This window comes from Zonotrichia albicollis, chromosome W, assembly GCF_047830755.1.
Source record: "Zonotrichia albicollis isolate bZonAlb1 chromosome W, bZonAlb1.hap1, whole genome shotgun sequence".
In the NCBI taxonomy this organism is placed as follows: Eukaryota; Metazoa; Chordata; class Aves; order Passeriformes; family Passerellidae; genus Zonotrichia; species Zonotrichia albicollis.
The window spans coordinates 12,911,375-12,931,849 of record NC_133859.1 but is presented as its reverse complement, the minus strand read 5'-3'; positions in this window follow the sequence as shown (position 1 = coordinate 12,931,849).

Genomic DNA, 20,475 nt, shown 5'->3' with positions numbered 1-20,475 from the left:
GTTTCCAATCCGAAGTTATACCGATTGATTTCTACATTAACGCGCTTAATCTCCCACAGAAAGCAACCTTACCATATAATGCCTGTGAGGTCACACACTGACCTCCCAGGTATCATTGCAGAAGGGAACAGGAAAGCAGATGCATTAGCAATGGCAGTAGAAACTGCTAATGCCCCAACATCTTTGCCCAGGCAAAATTATTACACACATTTTTTCATCAAAATGTGTCTGCCCTTATCAGAATGTTTAAGCTCTCAAGAGATCAAGCAAAAGCTATTGTCGCTACATGCCCAAACTTTCCAAACTACCAAATACCATCTGTGGGGATGGGAGTCAATCCCCGAGGTCTGAACAGCTGCCAGCTGTGGCAGACAGATGTGACTCACTTCACACCTTTTGGCATGTCAAAATACATGCATGTATGGGTTGACACGTTTTCTAGAGCAGTATTTGCATTGGCACATCCAGGAGAAACTACACAGCACACCATAAAACACTTCCTCCTTGCCTTCACTACCCTGGGAGTACCAAAGGACATCAAAACAGATAATGAACCTGCCTATACCTCCCGTATGTTAAAAGAGTTCTTCAGTGAATGGGGAATAGAACACAAAACAGGCATACCTGCAAATACCACAGGACAATCCATAGTGGAAAGGTGTGGTGGTTTGAGAAGAAGTAGGTTTTCTGAGATACTGTAGTCAAACTAATGAGTGCTCAGATTTTAATATTGGCACCTGGTGTAGCCACTGGGACATTGGATACGCCTCTGAGAACACAGGGGTTAAAAAAGAGAGCACTCCCGGGGGAAGCTCTCTTGGGTTTCTGGAGGGAAGGAGTTCTGATCTCTCCCCCTTCCCAGCTGCTGCCAGCTGGGCAGGGGAGGGGGGAAGCCATGCGGCCATGAGGTAGGCCAGGCCTTCGACAGAGATGAGAATTACACCTGGCCAAAGGGTAGAAGAGTGGAAGAGCACTGAGAAGTATCGGGCAGCCCCCCCGAGAGACAAAGAGAGAGAGGGAGAGAGAAGGAGGGAGAGAGAGATAGAGAGATAGAGAGAGAGAGACACGGTGCCTGAGACAGTTACCTTGAAATTTGATATCATGTGCTGGCAGCGCTGCCTGGCCTGTTTAGAAAGGGGGGATTTGCAGCGAGAAGGTGTCTGGCCGCTTGTAGGAGTTTTAACCCCTTTTTAGACAATAAAAACTTTACAGAACATTAACCTTTCCTAGAAGAGAGATAGAGTTGAAGATGAAGAAGGAAATGTGTAAGTGTGATGAAGGTCTAGGCCAGTGAGAGATATTGGAAGAATAGAGAAGAATCTTAGTAGGAAGAGATGGTAGAGTGGCTTTTGCTAGACTCTTTTTGTATAGCCGTAGACAGAACCATGTTTCCTTTCCTTGTGATACAGAGACTGCATCTAGGGAGAAGCAATGCCTCAGAACCAAGAAAGTTCAGTGTTGGTACACCTCGGCCCCAGGAAGTGAAATATGGGGGAGACAGATGTCCCAAAGTTGAGACTGCGCTCTTTTTAAAAAGAGACAAAGCATCCTTAGGAGACGACCCTAGAAGCAGCTTTGGTCCGTGTTCAGTAGTGAGAGCACTAGACATGAACGGAAGAAGTCACTATGGCACAAGAAGGACTCTTGTCCTCTTGAGAAATTAAGAATTGATTATCTACAGAGTGGTGATAGACCAAGAGTCAGTGATTTAAGAGATGTATTGTATTAGAAATTTAGTGAGGGGGAGAAGGAAATGTATTTGTAAGGTTTTCATTTTCCCTGTGTGTGTTTCTTTTTATTTATAGTTGTAGTGTAGTTAATAAAGTCTTCTTTTCTTTATTTCTAAGTAGAGGCCTGCTTTGCTTATTCCTAGTCACATCTCACAGCAACAACCAAAGAGAAAGTTTTTTCATGGAAGCACTGGCATTGCACCAGTGTCAAACCATGACAAAAGGACACATTCAACCCTCAAAAGAATCCTCAACCAACAGTGCACAGAAACAAGAATCATATCTCCAGGTGAAAGACTTTGCAAGGCTATGTCATCAACTTCCTAAATTGTACAACATCAGAGCCTGATCCCCCAATACTTTGCCACTTTGCAAATACCGCCCAAACAAAGCTCACTGAGAAACCACCTGTGCTAGTGAAGGACCCAGAAACACATCAAATTTCTGGGCCTTTCCAATTGATTACTTGGGGGAGAGGGTATGCATGTGTTCTACTACTATCAGGTCCAAGATGGTACCCAAGAAAAAACATAAAACTATACCTAGGCACTGCAAACATCACTCTCACAAACAGTGACAAGAATTCCCCTGAGTCAAACACAAGACCTCCACAAAACCAAACCAGTTCTGCCTGGAGACGAAGACGTTGCCGAATGTCCATGAGCAGAAGACAAAATAGAAAGCTGAACAACATTCTGCTGCATCAAGCCATAAGCCAGACAGAGCCTGAACACAAAATTCTTCTCTGAATTATATGTTGTTACCCCTTTGTGGTGGTTTGACCAGGAAGGAGTGGGAATTCTGGGAAGCTGTGGTCAAACCAATGAAAGTTCTGGGTTTGAGACTGGCACCTAGTGTAGCCAGTGGGGTTTGGACACACCTCCGAGAATACACAGGAGTTAAAAAGCAGGGCACTGCCCTTGGCACTCTCTCTTGGGACGTCGCAGCGCAGAGGTCAGATCTCTTCCCCCGTCCAGCCTCTGCTGCTGGGCGGGGGGAGGGGCAGCCATGCGGTAGGCCCGGGGCCTGGACAGAGATGGGGGTGAGAAAGCTCTCAAGGATGGAAGGGTGGCGGAGCCCCAAGAGACATCGGGCAGCCATTCCCCCCCCCAGGAGGGAGAGAGAGGAGAGCCGGCGTCTGAATGTGATAGCAGCCAGCCCGGGAGGAGAAAGGGGAGGGAAGAGTGCAGCCTGGCCGGCGGAGCAACAGCACCTGTGGGAGTACCAGCATTCTGAGATAGACAGAGACTGAAAACTTTTAACCCTTTCTTTCATGATTGGGGCCTTGCAAAAATGCTAATCCTCCTCGAAGCTGAATAAGAAGGGAGATAAGAGATGAGATGAGACAAGGACCTGGCCCGAAGAACGTGGAGATGATTGAATGGGGAGAGATGATTTGGAGTGGCCTTTTGGCTGGACTTTTCTTGTGGCCATGGACTCAGTTGTTCCTGTGACACAGACTGCATTTAGGGGGAGGCAGTGCCTCAAAACCAGGAGGGTTCATTCGTGAGGACCCCCCGGCCCCAGGGGGTTGGAAAAATATGGGGGGGACAGATGTCCCAAAGCAGATACTGTGCCTTTTTGGAGTGAGACAAGGCATCCTTGAAAGACAACCCTAAAAGCAGCTCTGGCCATGCTTCAGTGGTGAGAGCACTGGGCATGGAAGGAAGATGTCACAAGCGGCAAAAGGACTTTTTCCGGGCGGTGCCGAAGTGACAGGGAAGCACACGAGGTTTCAGTGTGTTTCCAGGGGAAGCCTATGGAACAAGAAGGACTCCTTTCCTCTTCATGAACTGCAGTTTGAGTATACTAAAATGTGGGGCCAAGGCTGGGCAGTTGACGATTTGGGAGAATGTATCGGATTGGGAAAGTCAGGTAGTGGGGAGGGGGGAAAGTGGTTTTTGTAAGGTTTTCAATTTTTTTTTTCCTTTTCCTTATAGTCTTTCCCTATTTTCCTGTAGTTTAGGTAATAAAGTGTTCTTTATGTTTAAGTTGGAGCCTGTTTTGCTTATTCCTGGTCACATCTCACAGCAGACACCAGGGTGAGGCATTTTCATGGGGGGCACTGGCTCTGTGCCAGGCTCAAACCATGACACCCTTTTTACCCTAAAAACCCCTATTATCCCCTTTTTTCAATTCCTACCAAAACCCCCTAACCTTATACCCACTCCCCCTACCTTAGCTTAGAGAAAAAAAAAAAAAAGGTGGGGACGGAGGGGAACAAACGGAGGAAAGGAACAAGGGAGAAAACCCTAACCGTCCCCTCCCATCATAAAGATAACAAATTTTGCTTATTTTCCCTATCAGAAGCCCCATTCCGGTCCAAAGATAAAAAATATCTCCATTGGTGCTGTCCTCACTGCTGCCTGGATGTTCTTCACCATACCGCATGCCTTCGGCTGGATTAGCCCACAGCCTAGCCATAATGTTTGGGTAACCTTAGCAAAGACATTAAAACAGGATAACATGTGCCTATCCATGGGAAACATTGATAACCCACTTTGCACATGTCTAGTAGGAATTCCCTTCGTAGCAGATGACTGGCCCATCTATAACTCAGAGCTCCTCCACTCCACAGGTAAGAGACCCAACCTGGTAGATACTTGGGACGAGTGGACAAAAATGTTGCCCAGTGCTCTAGAGGAACCCCAAGAATTGGACCTGTTGGGGTCCTCCAAGGGAACATACCATGTCAAATTTTACTTTAGACATCCGAAAAATAATTGGCCAGAAATTGACCAGACAAAAACGACATACCGAAAAGACATATCACCAATTAACAAAGCCTATAACTATCCTGGTTGGTGTAATTATACTGCTCACACGATCTGTGTCCTCTCTCCACCCCAAAGTGTTACCCAAGGAAACATTTCTCATCTGTGGTGATAGAGTATGGGCTGGGATCCACTCCCGACTCCAGGGAGGTCCCTGTACCCTTGGAAAACTTTCTACCCTTACTCCAAATATCACCCTATTACATAATTGGAAAAACGAAAGCGAATCTAAATGCCAAAAAAGGTCCTACACTGAATTCAATGAAAATTGCGATCCCAAATTATATGATTGGAAGAAACCAAAAAAGATTGCTGTCTCCCTATTCCTACCATGGGTAGCTGCAGCTAAAGCCCTCAGTGAAATAAATCACCTCGGATGCTGGCTCAGTAAGCAAGTCAATGCTACATCTGCTGCCCTGAGCGATCTCTTAAAGGAAGAAGAAACCACAAGGCATGCATTACTCCAAAATTGAGCAGTAATTGACTTCCTGTTGCTTGCCCACGGACACGGCTTCCAAGACTTGGAAGGGATGTGCTGCTTCAATCTCCCTTCACGCTGAGAATCCATCCATGCAAACATCCAGAAACTGAAGGAACTTGTGAAGGATTTGAAAGTAGAAAACAACCCAGACTGGGTCAATGACCTTTTCGGTCAATGGGGATTAACAGGATGGGTTGCATCTTTGGTTAAGGGAATGTTGTGGATTTTCCTTGTAATTGTCATTGTATTAGCTATGTTCTCATGCCTTGTTCATTGTTTCAAGAAAACTATAGGGAACGCCTTTTTTCTAAAAACAGAAAGTGGAGTTGCAGCAGTCCCAGAGCCTGCAAGGGCTCCCTGGCGGCCAGCAGCCTAAGATAGGAAATGCCAAGTCATGATGACTGGACCTTCAAAGCCCCTCTCTTCCACCTTCAGACCCTTGCTTATCTCTCTGTAAGACTATAGGTCACTTTCCTTTGACCCTTACTATTGGACAATTTCCAAAAGCCCTATACCCTATATAAACAGCTACTTTTGCCCAGCTCGGCAGAAGAGCTGTCCCTGAGACCTTCGCAGAAGACTTCAATAAAGACATCACTGTGGAACCTCATACAGCCTTCTCCTCTCTCTCCCTGCATCTGCCTGCCTGCGGCACTCAGCAAGCTAAGAGCTGAAATCACAATGAGCTGATAATCACTAAAAGAGCTGATATCACTCAGGCTTGCTAAGGTTGCTTGTGACTAAGAACTGCTTGGGAACTCGGACAGTCTGTTCTGAAAAGGACTGTGCTATCCGGATCCATTGCAGCCTGCTGGGGACCCCCCGAAACCCAGCTAAGGCTGCATTATTTCACCAGCACGCTCTGGGCCCAGCCATCCAGCCAGTTCTTAACCTAGCAAAGGGTGCATCTGTCCAAGCTGTGGGCTGCCTGCCTTTCCAGGAGTATGCTGTGGGAGACAGTGTCAAAGGCCTTGCTGAAGTCCAGGTAAACAACATACACATCTTTTCCCTCATCCCCCTGGCCAGACACCTGGTCATAAAAGGACATCTGGCTGGTCAGGCACGACCTGCCCCTCCTAAACCCGTGCTGGCTGGGTCTGATCCCCCGGCCATCCTGTAGGTGCCGTGTGATGGCACTCAAGATGACCTGTTCCATAATCTTGCCATGCATCGAGGTCAGGCTGACTGGCCTATAGTTACTCGGATCCTCCTTAATACTTTTTCATGGATGGGCATCACAGTCGCCAGCTTCCAGTCATCTGGGACGTCCCCGGTGAGCCAAGACTGATGATAAATGATGGAGAGCAGCTTTGCAAGCTCGTCTGTCAGCTCTCTCATCACCCTAGGATGAATTGCATCTGGTCCCAAAGATTTGTGAGCATCTAAGTGGCTCAACAGGTTTCTGAAGACAACTTGTCTTTCTGTTGAAAACTGAGGCAAAGAAGGTCTTAAGTACCTCTGCCTTTTCCTCATCTTTGGTTACTAAATTCCCTGCCGCATCTAATGGAGAATAGAGGTTGTCCTTGCCCTTCCTTTTGCCATTAATGTATTTATAAAAATATTTTTTATTATCCTTTACAGAAGTGGCCAGATTGATTTCTAACTGGGCTTTTGCCTCTTAATTTCTTTCCTACATGACCTAGGAACTCCCTTAAGCATTTCCTGAGATACCTGTCCCTTCTTCCAAAGGTGATGCGCCCTCTTTTTTTTCCTTACTTCTTTCAAAAGCTCCTTGCCCATCCAGGCCAGTTTTTTTCCTCCTCAACTCATATTTTGGCACATAGGGACAACTTGCTCCTGTGCCTTCAAGATTTCTATTTTGAAGCATGCCCATCCCTCTTGGACTCCTTTGTTTTTAAGGGTTGCTTCCCAAGGAACTCTCCAGATAAGTCTCTTGAATAGGCCGAAGTCTGCCCTCTGGAAGTCCAGTGTGGAAGTTTCATTGATGCCCCTCCTTGTTTCACCAAATATTGAAAACTCTATAATTTCATGATCACTGTGCCCCAGACGGCCTCCAACCACCACATCTCCCACCATCTCATCTCTGTTTGCAAACAGCAGGTCTAGCATAGTTCTTCCCCTGGTAGGCTTGCTCACCAGCTGTGACAAGAAGTTGTCCTCCATACATTCAAAGAACCTCCTAGACTGCCTCTTCTCTGCTGTGTTGAGTTCCCAGGAGATATCTGGCAGGTTAAAGTCACCTACAAGAACAAGGGCTGATGACCTTGAAACACCCTCCAGCTGCTTGTAGAATAAGTTATCCAACTCTTCATCCTGGTTGGGTGGTCTATAACAGACTCCCACCAGGATGTCAGCCTTGTTGGCCTTGCCTCTGATTCTTACCCATAGGCACTCAACTTTATCATCATGAGTGTCAATTTCCATGGTGTCGAGAGCCTTCCTAATATAAAGAGCTGCCCCATCACTTCTTCTGTCTATCTTGTCTCTTCTGAAGAGCTTGTAGCCACCCATTGCAGCGCTCCATTTATGTGAATCATCCCACTACATTTCTGTAATGGCAACTATGTCATAGCTTTCTTGGTGTACCATGGCTTCCAGCTCCTCTTGTTTGTTACCCATGCTGTGTGCATTAGTGTACACGCACTTCAACTGGGCTTCTCATTTCACCCTTGTCTCTGGCTGAGTGCCCTTGAGCTTGTTTCTGAAGAGCCTAGTTGCATCCCCTTCCCCCTTTGAATCTTGTTTAAAGCCCTCTCAGTGAGTCCTGCCAATTCATGGGCTAGAATATTTTTGATAGACAGCTGGAGCCCATCTGGCTCCAGCAGGTCAGGTGCCATAAAAGTTGTCCAATGATCAAAGAACCCAAAATTCTGCCAATGGACCCAGCCTTTAAGCCACTTGTTGATAATGTGGGTTCTCCTGTTCCTTTCATTATTTGTCCCTGCCACTGAAGGGACTGAGCAGAATACCACCTGTGTTCCTGTCCCATCAACCACTCTACCCGGAGCCCTGAAGTCCCTTTTAATTGCCCTGGTGCTCGTCTTTTCAATCTCATCACTGCCAGCCGGGACTATCAGACCTGGGTAATAATCAGAGGGCTGAATCAGCCCAGGGAGTCTCCTGGTAATATCCCGTACCCAGGCCCCAGGGAGTGACCTGCTACAACTACCCTTCTTTTCTTTTTAGTGCTAGAGGTAGTGATCCATCTGACAGACATAGTGTAATTGGGAGGCTCTCTGGGCAGATTATTTTCTTTGATGTCGTATGACTGACCCTCTGGATCCAGGGCCTCATACCTATTCTCAAGTGGTACCTGGGTGGGTGATGGGGGTAGGGAGGAATTTTTATTAACTCCCCAAGTAGGGACCTATTTCCACTTATCTTTGTTTACTAGGTTTCCTCCTTCTGCCTGGTGGTAGGAGGCATGGAAGTCCTCTGACTCCTGGTGAGCTTCTCTCAGGGATGGAAGGGTGAAACTCCACCATTCTATTTCCCTTTCACTTTCCCTAACACTCCTTAGTCTTTCTACTTCCTCTTTAAGGTCAGCCACCAGGCAGAGGAGATCATTCACCGGTTCGCACTGCACGCAGGCTTCTTTTTCATTGTCCCCTGGTACTACTGACAGGCTAAAAGACTCCTTACAGGAAGTGGTGTGGACAGATGCATCCTTCTTGGGGTGTTCTCTTTGGGTTGGTACACTTACTAGCTATAGCTTTTGATTGTTTGGAGACCATTGATGAAAAAACCCATAACCAAACAATCCAACCAACCAAACCCCAACACAAAATAAAAACCCCACTAGGTGGAGGATCACTGCAACCCTGCCTGCTTGCCCTGCCTGTGCAAACTGCCACATGAAATGCTGTGCCACACCTTCAAAAATGTGCCATGCCCTCAAAGACATGTCATATCCCTGTTTGCCCACTCTGCGTCTCTGCACTACCTAGAGCCTTCTTTTAATCGCACCTCTGATGGCCGGAGGAAGCCCCTCCCTGCGCCTGAATGGCTGATGACCGGTCTTTCCAGCCAGACCCCAGCCCTACAGCACTATAGCAAGGCAAAGATCATAGCCAGGTTCAAACAAGAACTCAGATCATTAGGGAAGTTTGTGGTGATGAGGCCCTTAGGGTCTTGAGTGTGGGGTCACCAAGGCATGGGCTAGGCAAATGTTAAGAGCCAGTTTTAAACCAGTGCTTAATCTGTCACTAATCCTTAAAGGTACTAATATCAAAGGTAATTTTCCAGTCCGTTGTTTTGATTCAAAGGAATTTACTCCACAGTAAGGTACTGTAAAGTAAAGCACACCTTTATTGGCCTGGCTAGGGGGAGCGTGGGACATGCAGGAGGTTAACACCAGACCTCCATGTGCATCTCCACCATGCTCATCTTACAGAACTTATTTATGCATTAACAAGTTTGGCATCTGCCTTGTTTGTTTACCTAAAAGTTACAGTCTTAAGGGGTTGGGGTCTTACATAACTTGTAATTTTCTTATCTTAGGGTTACAAACATGGCACGCTATTCTTATTTAATACATTCATCATACCTATTTTGCTAATGTTTAATTTTATTATGACACACTTTATTGCTATATTAGTTATGTTTCATCTATAATTGGGTAATAATTATGTTCCTATTCTTTTATTACATTTTTCTACCCTTTGTGACAGTTCTTCTATTTGTCATTAAAACGGCAGTTAGTGTGCATCTTCCTTCTTATTGCTTAGCCCACAAGAGTTAAGCCCTTGTCCTGCAGAAAAAGTGGTTAGCCAAACCCATTAGCTCACATTTCTTTCCCTTATCATCTTAGTCCACTTGGTTTGGCTTTTTTCCAAGGGCAACCAGGCATAGCATCTACTATTTGCTTATCATCATAGCCCCTTCTGGGGCTAAGCTTCTTGTCTTGCAAAAGCAGTTGCAGTTGAGCACAGTAGCCAACACCCAACTTTTATTAATCTATATCTTATACTAAGGTGCTTGTGTTAAAGGAGTCCTGTGTTTCATATATTAAAGGAGTCCTGTGTTTCAAGTCTCTACTCTTAAAACTTTTGCAAATTCTTTTGCAATTGTGATGTCATCCATACTTGCGATGTTACAGTCCATGTTTTACATCACATCCATAAGTTTACAGCTGTAAGGGCTATGGTTGTTAGTAACAAAATTAAAATCAGGTGGATTGAGAAAATAAACAGCTGGGTCGTTGTGGGTGATTGAGTCCATCCAAGAAAAATGTCACACCAGTGGTGTTCTCCTGTTTTTCCAATGGAGTCCACTATTTCCTTGATTCATTCCAGATCATGTTTGACAGTAATGATTTGTAGAAAAAAAATCCTCCACAATTTGTAAAAGTTGTAAAGCTGGTATGTTTATTACAGCGCTGGACACATGTGAGGATCGCTCCCCTTAAAATACATGCGTACCTCTGGGAACTCCAGATCCTTTTTTATCTTCCTTACTAATCCATATGCCTGGAATTTCACAATAGGTTCATACATATTCATTTTACTGATTTCCCATTACACTTGCAGCTAGTTACCCTTGCAGCTAGTTTTTTATCAGAAAGTACAGAAAGAAATCCTGGATCACCCTGCTCTGTCTCCTCCAGTGTCTCCATCTGTTTCAAAGTTCGAGGCCCCCCCGCCCCCCTTATCTCTGTCCTTCTGCTGAAGCAGTTTCTTCGAGCTTAGGTTTTTTTGTGAGAACAGGCAGTCAGACCAAACAGCCATGTTTGCAAGCTATAGACTTAATTCAAAGATGTACATTTTACCTAAATCTGAAATGGATTTCTACTCTGGAAAATTTCCACTCTGTCTCAGTATTGCTCGCTGACCGGTCTCTTTAACACATATTGTCATAGCGTCCAGGTCTGGATGTTGCAGCATCTGTTTTAAGCTACTGTTATCCATTGTGATTTTTGCAGTTGGGACTTCATGGTAGGATATATACTCATCTTGTACAAGCTGATATGTAGTAATGGGGGTACTGTAATTAAAGTCACAACCTACTATCCTTGTACAAATACAAACACAAAAATTGGTATGGTTAGTAGGTTCAACACAGTCATCTATAGTTACATTTGGGCAATTAGTTGAACACATGCATATCCATTTCCTATGTAATATGCCTGGGACTTACTTTTCCCAGAAGGGAACATCTCAAAGGTACATGCGCTATCTTGTGTGTCCAAACATAAGTCTTCTGTCTCCAGCACTGCATTTTCACAAATAAATTCCAAGTGATTATGGGGAATGCACCCTTACAGTTTGCCATTTTTTAGTCTTGTTGTTGTATTTTCCCCAGATATTGTGTCCTATAGGCCTGATTATGGTTCCATTATGTTTGGTTCCAAAAGCAGCAATAGGAAAAATGCTGGTGACAGAAGCATTTTTGTATGGTTAAAACATAAGCTGTAATGTTTTCATTATGTGGCTCATAAGTGAAATTGACTAGTTTCCACCACAACTGGTACTGTTTTTCAAATTTTGTGACATTTTTAGTAATTATTTCTTGTAGTTCATACAGCAAAATACCTGATCTTCCTTCTCTAATTACACCAGATACCACTGTTTGCATCCACTGCTGTGCTTGTGATGCCTTGGAGCAGCTACCTAGAATAGAGGCTAGACAAGATTAAGAGAATAAAAGCAGGTATTTATTAAAGGCCTTCAATAGGTACACCTTGGGCAGTCAGAAGCCTCCCAGAGGCTACACCCAAGATGGACAATGGTCACAAGTTTTTCAGAAAATTATAAGTTTGTCCCATTTTCATATCAAGGGTTAATCCTCCAATTACGGCTTCAGATAATGAAGTCATATACCTCCGGTTTGCTTCCTCCAGTTCACATTTGTTTGTAATTTTAGGGCCTGAGGCAGTAGAGTGTCCTTGAGTTTCAGGCCTAGAGGGATTATTTTGTCTGACCAACATGTGAAGACAGTAACTAACACTCTATATGGAGTTTAGAGTTATACACAAATGCAGTACAGGATTTGAAAAATATAAACACTAAAATCCTAAGGCATCATTCCCCCCACTTTAGAGGCTTGACAAAGCCTCTACCTTGTCAAGTCTCTATGCTAAATATTCACTAGCAGTATGTATCTAACACCAGTATATATCTTACAACAGTAAATACTTAACAACAGTAATGTTTACACAGTCGGCTATCATGCAAACAAGAATTATCATTGCAACTATTATGAACAGTTCTTTAAGCACAGAAAAAGAGCTATTTAAATCACATACTCATATGTATCAGTCTCTGTTTTCCCAGTTGTTTCAGGAGCAGAAGCCTTCTTGACTCTGGAGTAGGCAATCCAGGGTCTTTTGCCAGCAACTTTATCTGCGGTGAGGGTAGTCAGCAGGACTTGGAATGGTTCCCTCCACTTGGCCTGTAAAGGATCACTGTCTCACCACTTAACATAGACCCAGTCTCCAGGTTGGAAGGGATGTGCAGGTGTGTCCAGTCTTATGGGTCTGGATCGCATGATGTAATTCTGGAGCTTCTGCAAAGTGGAACCTAAAGCAATTAGATATCTCTGTAAATCAAGTTTCCCCTTCATGTGAATTTCACCTGGAACATGCGGAATCTGATATGGCCTGCCATACAGTATTTTATAGGGACTGATGTTTTCCCTCCGCCTTGGTTGTATGCGGATCCTCAGTAATGCTATAGGCAAGGCCTGGACCCATTTCATGGATGTTTGCTGACAAATTTTGCTAATTTGTGTTTTAAGGGTTCCATTCATACATTCAACTTTACCACTTGCTTGGGGTAGGTAAGGTGTATGCAGATCCCAAGTAATTCCCAAAATCCGGCTAACTTCTTTAACCACTGTTGCAACAAAGTGTGGTCCCCTATCTGATGACATTCCTAAAGGAACCTCAAATATTGGAATTATATGATTGAGCAAAACTTTTACCACCTCCTTGGCTGTGTTAGTGCAACAGGGGTAAGTTTCAGGCCACCTCCTGAAGGTGTCAACTAAAACCAGTATATACCAGTATCCTTTTTCCATGGTAACTCCACAAAATCTATGTGCCATTAATCTCTAGGAAGATCTCTTGCCTTTGTTACTCCTAACACAACTCTATTCCTCGTATCAGGGTTGTTTTTACAGATTTCACATTTGTTCACTACTGATTGTACAATATCAGTCATTCCCTTTCCTATTAATACCTTTTTTAGATGTTTCAAAATATTTTCAACCCTGAAATATGTGCTTTCATGTTCTCTCTTAGCTAGCTCCGGAAGGATCAAGGGTGAGACTATAACCTGATGTCCTAGGATGACTTTATGATGCTTATTTCCCCAATTGTCTGTTCTGTTTATGCTGGATATTATATTCTGTGCCTTCAAGACTGGTTCTGAGAGCGAAGGCAGGGAGAAGAAGAAGTAGCATGGAGTTTGTTATCAGAGACTGCACTCACTCCTCCACATTCTGCCCTGGAGCCCTCCTTTGCTTTTTAGTTAGTTTAGCTAGCTGAGGCAGAGAAGTTTTCCCTGGGCTGTTTTTCTTTCCCTTTTCTTGGAACTGTTCAAACCTGCTCCGGACTGGGGACCTGGTGAAGCACCAAGAGCTTGCACTTTGAGGCCTACCAGGGCCTACTCTGGGCAGAAGCCTTTCCCAGTGCCGGAGGGATTGATAACAGAGCGACCACCCACAGGAGAGACTTTCTGAATTTGCCATCTGTTCAGAGCGGCGAATGAGTTTGTCATCTGGTATTGTTCATTTTTTTTTGTGATGGGGAGTGGTTTGCCTGGTAAATAAACAGGTTTTTTTCCACTTCTCTCTGAGGAAATTTTTCCTGAACCGGTTGGGGGGAGGGGCCGCGTGGGATTGCTTTCTTGGGTGGGGGGGGGGGGTCTTTTGGAGGTTTTCTCTCATATTTGCCCTAAACCAGGACACCTGATTTGCTGATGTAACAGCCCATCCACTTTCTATGATCTCAGCCTTAAGGAACTTAATTAGTTTGAGGTCTGCCTAATCACACTTTGGGGTGAATCCTGACAGATCAATCTCCTTTTGTGGAATAACTGCGAGAATACCTTTTCCTGCAATCACTCTCACTGCTTTATCAGCAAAGCAATTTCCCAGTTTTGCAGTGGTTTTCCCTTTTTGATGACCCTTACAATGCATGATAGCTACTTCTGTGGGTTTTCTAATGCTCTCCAAGAGGGCAAGTATTTGTTCAGCATGTTTGATTTGATTGCCTTGAGCATTCAACAGTCCTCTCTCCTTCCAGATGGTTTCATGGGCGTGGAAAACACTAAATGCATATTTAGAATCAGTCCCTATATTTACCTTCTTTCCTTTGCTCAGGTCTAGGGCTCTAGTCAGTGCAATCAGTTCCGCTTTCTGTGATGACACATCTGCTGGCAGGGCCTTTGCCTCAAACACTTTGTCCTGGGTTGTTAATGCATAACCTGTCATCTGCTTACCATTTCTCATGAAGCTGCTCCCATCTGTAAAAAACTCCCATTCTGGATTTTCTAGGAGCACATCCTTCAGGTCTGATCTGCTGGAATAGACCTCTGATTGTCTGCAAACAATCATGCTCAGGCACATCGTCAATTAAGGTGGAGGACAGCTACATAGCAAATCACGACTGACACAGAATGATTGGAAAAAAATATGGATTGCTGGAAACTCAGGCCTAAATAACACAGATCAGTGGGGAAAGGTTTTTAGGAAAATTACTATTGTATTAATGGTAGATAACACAAAAATTGAAAGAGGTGAGTGTTTTGACCTGCTGCACTGTACTGTATAAATATTTTCCTACTATTTTCTTGGTTAGGTCAAGGCATTTTCTCCACAGTGAGACTTATTATATTCTTCTTGTACTATTTTCCACAGAATTCTACTTGGTACTACAGTTTGTCCATCAGGGATAATATAAAAATTGTTTTTTAACTGAGCATTTAAGTCTTTATCATCTGATATCACAACCAATGCCTGTACCTGTTCTTTTTCTGTCACCTTTTTGGCCTCTAAGTCTGCCAATCAGTTTCCCATCTCCTGTCCTGTGCTACCCTTTTGATGTCCTTTACAATGCCTAATTGCCACTTGTAAGGGTAGGTTGATGGTGTCTAGTAGTCATAGGATTTCTTTTGTGTGCCTAATTTGTTTTCTGTGTGATGTTAAAAGTCCCCTTTCTTTCCGTACAGTTCCATGGGCATGCACTGATAAAGCCCGTATTGGCCTTATCATAGGCAGAGCATGAGCCCAAGATCTCTGTCCCCAGGGGGACAGAGTGCCAGAAGCTAGATCGCTCAGCCAAAGAGACCGCGGGTCAAACTTCCAGCAAGCAGGGTGATATTCAGCTCTTATAGTGATTAGCCAGCTCATAAGATTTCAGCTTGTTGCTGGGTAAGTTTGCCCTTGACTCGAGGCTCCAGCAGACGGAGAGAGAGGAGAAGGAAGAAGACGCCAGCTATTCGATGAAGATGGCTTTATTTGGGGAGTCCGTGAAGAGTCTCAGCACTTCTTCTGAGTTGGTAGGGGTACAGTATGCTATTTTTATAGCCTTGGCCAGAATCCAAGCTTTGACCAATGGCAAAGAGTTAGAGGGACCATAAAGTGACCAATAGGTAAGGGTTACAAGCTTTTTCCTTAAAAGGGTATAAAGATAAGTTCTGAGTCGGGGGGTCAGGAACTTCTCTGCTGCTGTGTCAGCATTCCTATTGTTAAATTCTCCATGGCGCCTTTGCTAAACCTGTAGGGTTTACTACAAATCCACTTTCTGTTTTTACAAAAAATGCATTCGCGATAGTTCTTTTGAAACAGTGAACAAGGCACGAGAACATAGCTAACACAATAACAACTACAAGGAGAATCCACAACATTCCCTTAACCAAAGATGCAGCCCATCCTTTTAGTCCCCATTGCCCGAAAAGTTCATTGAGCCAATCTGGGATTCTTTCTACTTTCAAGTCCTTCACGAGGTCTTTCAGTTTCTGGATGTTTGCATGGATGGACTCCGAATGCAAAGAGAGGTTGAAGCAGCACATTCCTTCAAAGTCCTCACATCCATGTCCGTGAGCAAGCAGCAGGAAGTCGATTGCTGCTCGATTTTGGAGTGATGCATGTCTTGTGGTTTCTTCTTCCTTTAAGAGATCGCTCAGGGCAGCAGATGTAGCATTGACTTGCTTACTGAGCCAGCATCCGAGGTGATTTATTTCACTGAGGGCTTTAGCTGCAGCTACCCATGGTAGGAATAGGGAGACAGCAATCTTTTTTGGTTTCTTCCAATCGTATAATTTGGGATCGCAATTTTCATTTAATTCAGTGTAGGACCTTTTTTGGCATTTAGATTCGCTTTCGTTTTTCCAATTATGTAATAGGGTGATATTTGGAGTAAGGGTAGAAAGTTTTCCAAGGGTACAGGGACCTCCCTGGAGTTGGGAGGGGATCCCAGCCCATACTCTGTCACCACAGATGAGAAACATTCCCTTGGGTAATACTTTGGGATGGAGGGAGGACACAGAAATCACACGAGCCGTGTAATTGCACCAATCATGAGGGTTATAGGCTTTGTTAATTGGTGATACATCTTTTTGATATGTGTGTTTGTGTTGGTCAATTTCTGGCCAATTGTTTTTTGGACGTCTAAAGTAAAATTTGACATAATATGTGGCCTTGGAGGACCCCAATAGATCCAATTCTTGGGGTTCCTCTCGAGCATCTGGCAGAATTTTTGTCCACTCGTCCCAAGTATCAGCCACATTGGGTCTCTTACCTGTGGTTTGGAGAAGCTCTGAGTTATAGACAGGCCAGTCATCTGCTACAAAGGGAATTTCTACTAGACATGCAGAAAGTGGATTATCAATGCTTCCCATGGACAAGCACATGTTGTCTTGTTTTAGTGTTTTTGCTAAGGTTACCCAAACATTATGGCTAGGCTGAGGGCTAATCCAGCCGAAGGCTCACGGTACGGTGTAGAGCATCCATGCACTGTTGAGGACAGCACCGACGGAGATATTTATCATCTTTGGGCAGGAATAGCGCTTCTGATAGGGAATATAAGTAGAATTTGTTATCTTTATGATGAGAGGGATTTCTACCTTGTTCTATTCTGTGTTCCCCTCCTTCCCCCCCTTTTTCTTTTAATTTCTAAGCTACACTAAGGGAGGAGGAGCGGGCAGAAGGTTAAGGGGTTTTAAAGGTTAGGAAGAGGGAATAATAAGGTTTTTAAAATACAAAGAAACCCCACAGTGTAACAACACATAATTCAGAGAACACTTTTGTGTTAAGACCATCTGTGGCCTGTTACAGCAGACTGTTGTTTAGCTTTCTGTTTTGTCTGCTGCCTTGTAATGGGGCGGTCTGTTCTTGTGTTTGTGTGTGTTCGGCAACGTCTTCGTCTCCAGGCTGAGCTGGTTTGGTTTTGAGGTGGTCTTGTGTTTGCCTCAGGAAAGTTCTTGTCTTCGTCTGCAGGAGTAGTGTTCCCAGTGCCTAAGTATGGTTTCACATATTTTCCAGGATACCACTGTTTTGCAGAGAAAAGAAGAAACCTCCCAACTTCATAAAAGTTGTAAAGCTCAGTATGTTTATTTACGGCGCCGGACACATGCAGAGAAAACTCTCCTCAAAAGGCATGCGTCCCTCTGAGAACTTCAGGTCTCTTTTTATCCCCCTCTCAAATACATATGCATACAGTTTCACAATAGATTCATACATATTCATTTTTATGGGTTTCTTGTGACTTTTACCACTAGTTCCTTTTTATCAGAAAGAATTACGAGGTCAGGCTGACTTGCCCTTACAGCAGTCTCTGTCTCTCTCTACCATCTTCTGTCTCCTCCCCTTTATCTCTGTCCTTTGCTGAAGTAACTTCACTGAGCTTAGGCCTTGCAGCCTGGCTAAATAACTATGATTTCTAACCACAGGCTCAACTCAAAATTGTACATTTCACCTAAATTAAAATGGATTTCTATCCTGCAAAATTTTCACTTTGCTTCACCACCTTGGACCAGATGGTAGTAGCACTCACACATACCCTCTACCCCAAGTAATCAACTGGTGAGGCCCAGAAATTTGGTGTGTTTCAGGGTCCTTCACAAGCATCGGTGGTTTCTCAGTGAGCTTTCCTTAAGTGGTATTTGCAAAGTGGCGAAGTATTGGTGGGTCAGGCTCTGATGCTGTACAATTCAGGAAGTTGATAACATAAGAGAGCCTAGCAAAGTCTTTCCACCAGAGCTGTGATTTTCGTGTCCCTGTTCTGTTGATGGAGGACTCTTGAGGGTTTGATGTGTCCTTTCCACAATGGATTGTCCTGTGGGGCTTACAGATATGCCGGTCTTGTGTGCTATGCCCCATTCATTTAAGAACTCCTTTAACTTGTGGGGGGTATAGGCTGGCCCATTATCTGTTTTAATCTCCTTTGGTACACCCAGGGTGGCAAAAGCGAGGAGAAAGTGTTTTATTGTGTGCATAGTCTTTTCCCCTGCATGTGATGATGCAAATACTGCTCCTGAGAACGTGTTGACCGAAACATGCACGTACTTTGACCTTGCAAAAGGTGCAAAGTGAGTTACATCTGTCTGCCACAGCTGACAGCTATTCAGACCTCGGGGATTGACTCCCGTACCCATAGATGGTATCTGGTAGTTTTGACAGTTCGGACATGGAGCCACAATAGCTTTTGCCTGATTCTTTGAGAGCTTAAACATTCTCATAAGGGCAGGTACATTTTGATGAAAAAACGCATGTGACAACTTTGCCTGGGCAAAGATGTTAGGCACATTAGCAGTTTCTGCTGCCATTGCTAATGCATCTGCTTTCCTGTTGTCTTCTGCACCAAACCTGGGAGGTCCGTGTGTGACCTCTCATGCATTATGTGGTAAGTTTGCTTTCCGTGGGAGATCAGGTGTATTAATTTAGAGAGCAGTTGATATAACTTTGGGTTAGAGACCACTTTGAGAAGAGCACGTTCTGCTCTCATAGCTATACCAGCAACATAAGCTGAATCTGTGACCCGCTTGAATGGCTAATTTTTAAATTTTTCAAAGGCTCTGATGACAGCTGCTAATTCTGCAATCTGTGGCGATCCTTCTACTATTTGTACATCAGATTGCCAGTCTTGTGTTTGGGGGTCTCTCCAAGTAATCACCGACTTGTGGGAAGACCCTGAGCCATCTGTAAAGAGGGTTAGAGCCTTGAGAAGTTTTCTATTTTGTATTTGTTTTGGAATCAAATGGAAAGTTTCATTCTGGTTGAAAAGATTGTGTTGTGGGATCTCCGCTGAAGTTCAGCCCGTATAACTGTCCAGAGCAAACTGGAGAGTCCCATTGGTCTTGATCAAATCCTCAAAGTCTTTAAGGGTTATTGGCAAATATATGCATTCAAAACCGCAACCTGAAAGAGGGCAAAGGCGAGTCCTAGCCTTTTTTACTACATGTGCTATAACCTCCTGGTAGGTGATAAGTGTCTTTGTAGGCTGGCTACATGTACAAACCCATTCCAGTATCAACAAAGGGTCTCACAGCTGAGGATCCCTTTGGAAAATCCGTCCATGGAATCGAGGTGCTTTTCCCAGGATGATGAACTGGAAAGGCAGGCTGGGCTCGTAGCGATGGGCTTTGCGTGAAGACAGGGCTTCCTGGACTTTGACGATGGCACATCTGGCTTCCTCTGTGAGGGTGCAGGGAGAGTCCAGTTCCTTGGGTCTGCAAAGAAGATTGAACAAGGGAGCAAGGTCCTCTGATGTAATTCCTAGCAGTGGACATACCCAGTTGATGGATCCGCACAGGCAATGTAAGTCCCTGAGGGTTTTTGGGTTGTCGTTGATGGCGATCTGCTGAGGTACGATGGTTCTTTCCCAGATCTGGACTCCAAGGTAAGTCCATGGCTCAGTGTACTGGATTTTGTCCTCACGAATTTCCATTCCTGCATTTTCAATGTCTTCAATCGTCTTTTTAACCGTTTTGTCCAAGTAAGCTTTGTCTGAAGCACACACCAGAATGTCATCCATATAATGGTGGATGATAGTGTCTGGGAATGATTTTCGAATGGGAGACAGGATGTGAGCCATGTACCACTGGCAAATAGTCGGCGAGTTTTTCAGGCCCTGAGGAAGATAACACCAATGATATCTTTTGAGTGGGGCCTCCTTGTTAATAGAGGGAATGGAGAAAGCAAACCATGGAGCATCCTCAGGGTGCAGTGAAATGCTGAAGAAACAGTCCTTAATGTCTATGATAGTAAGTTTCCAGTCTCTAGGCAGCATCGATGGGGAGGGCAGGCCAGGCTGAAGAGGGCCCATGTCCTTGATGACCTCGTTGATTCTGCAGAGGTCGTGGGGAAGCCACCACTTGTTAGTACCAGGCTTTGGTAGAACGAAGACTGGAGAGTTCCAAGGGCTGTCGGACTCTACTATGTGGCCTTTTTTGAGCTGTTTTTCCATGAGGGTGTTTAGGGCGCACAGCTTGGCTTTCTTTAGGGGCCACTGCTCAGTCCAGATTGGCTTGTGACTTTTCCAGGTGAGATGGGGTGTTTCTAGCAGTGCACTCAACTCAGTGGCCCCAGT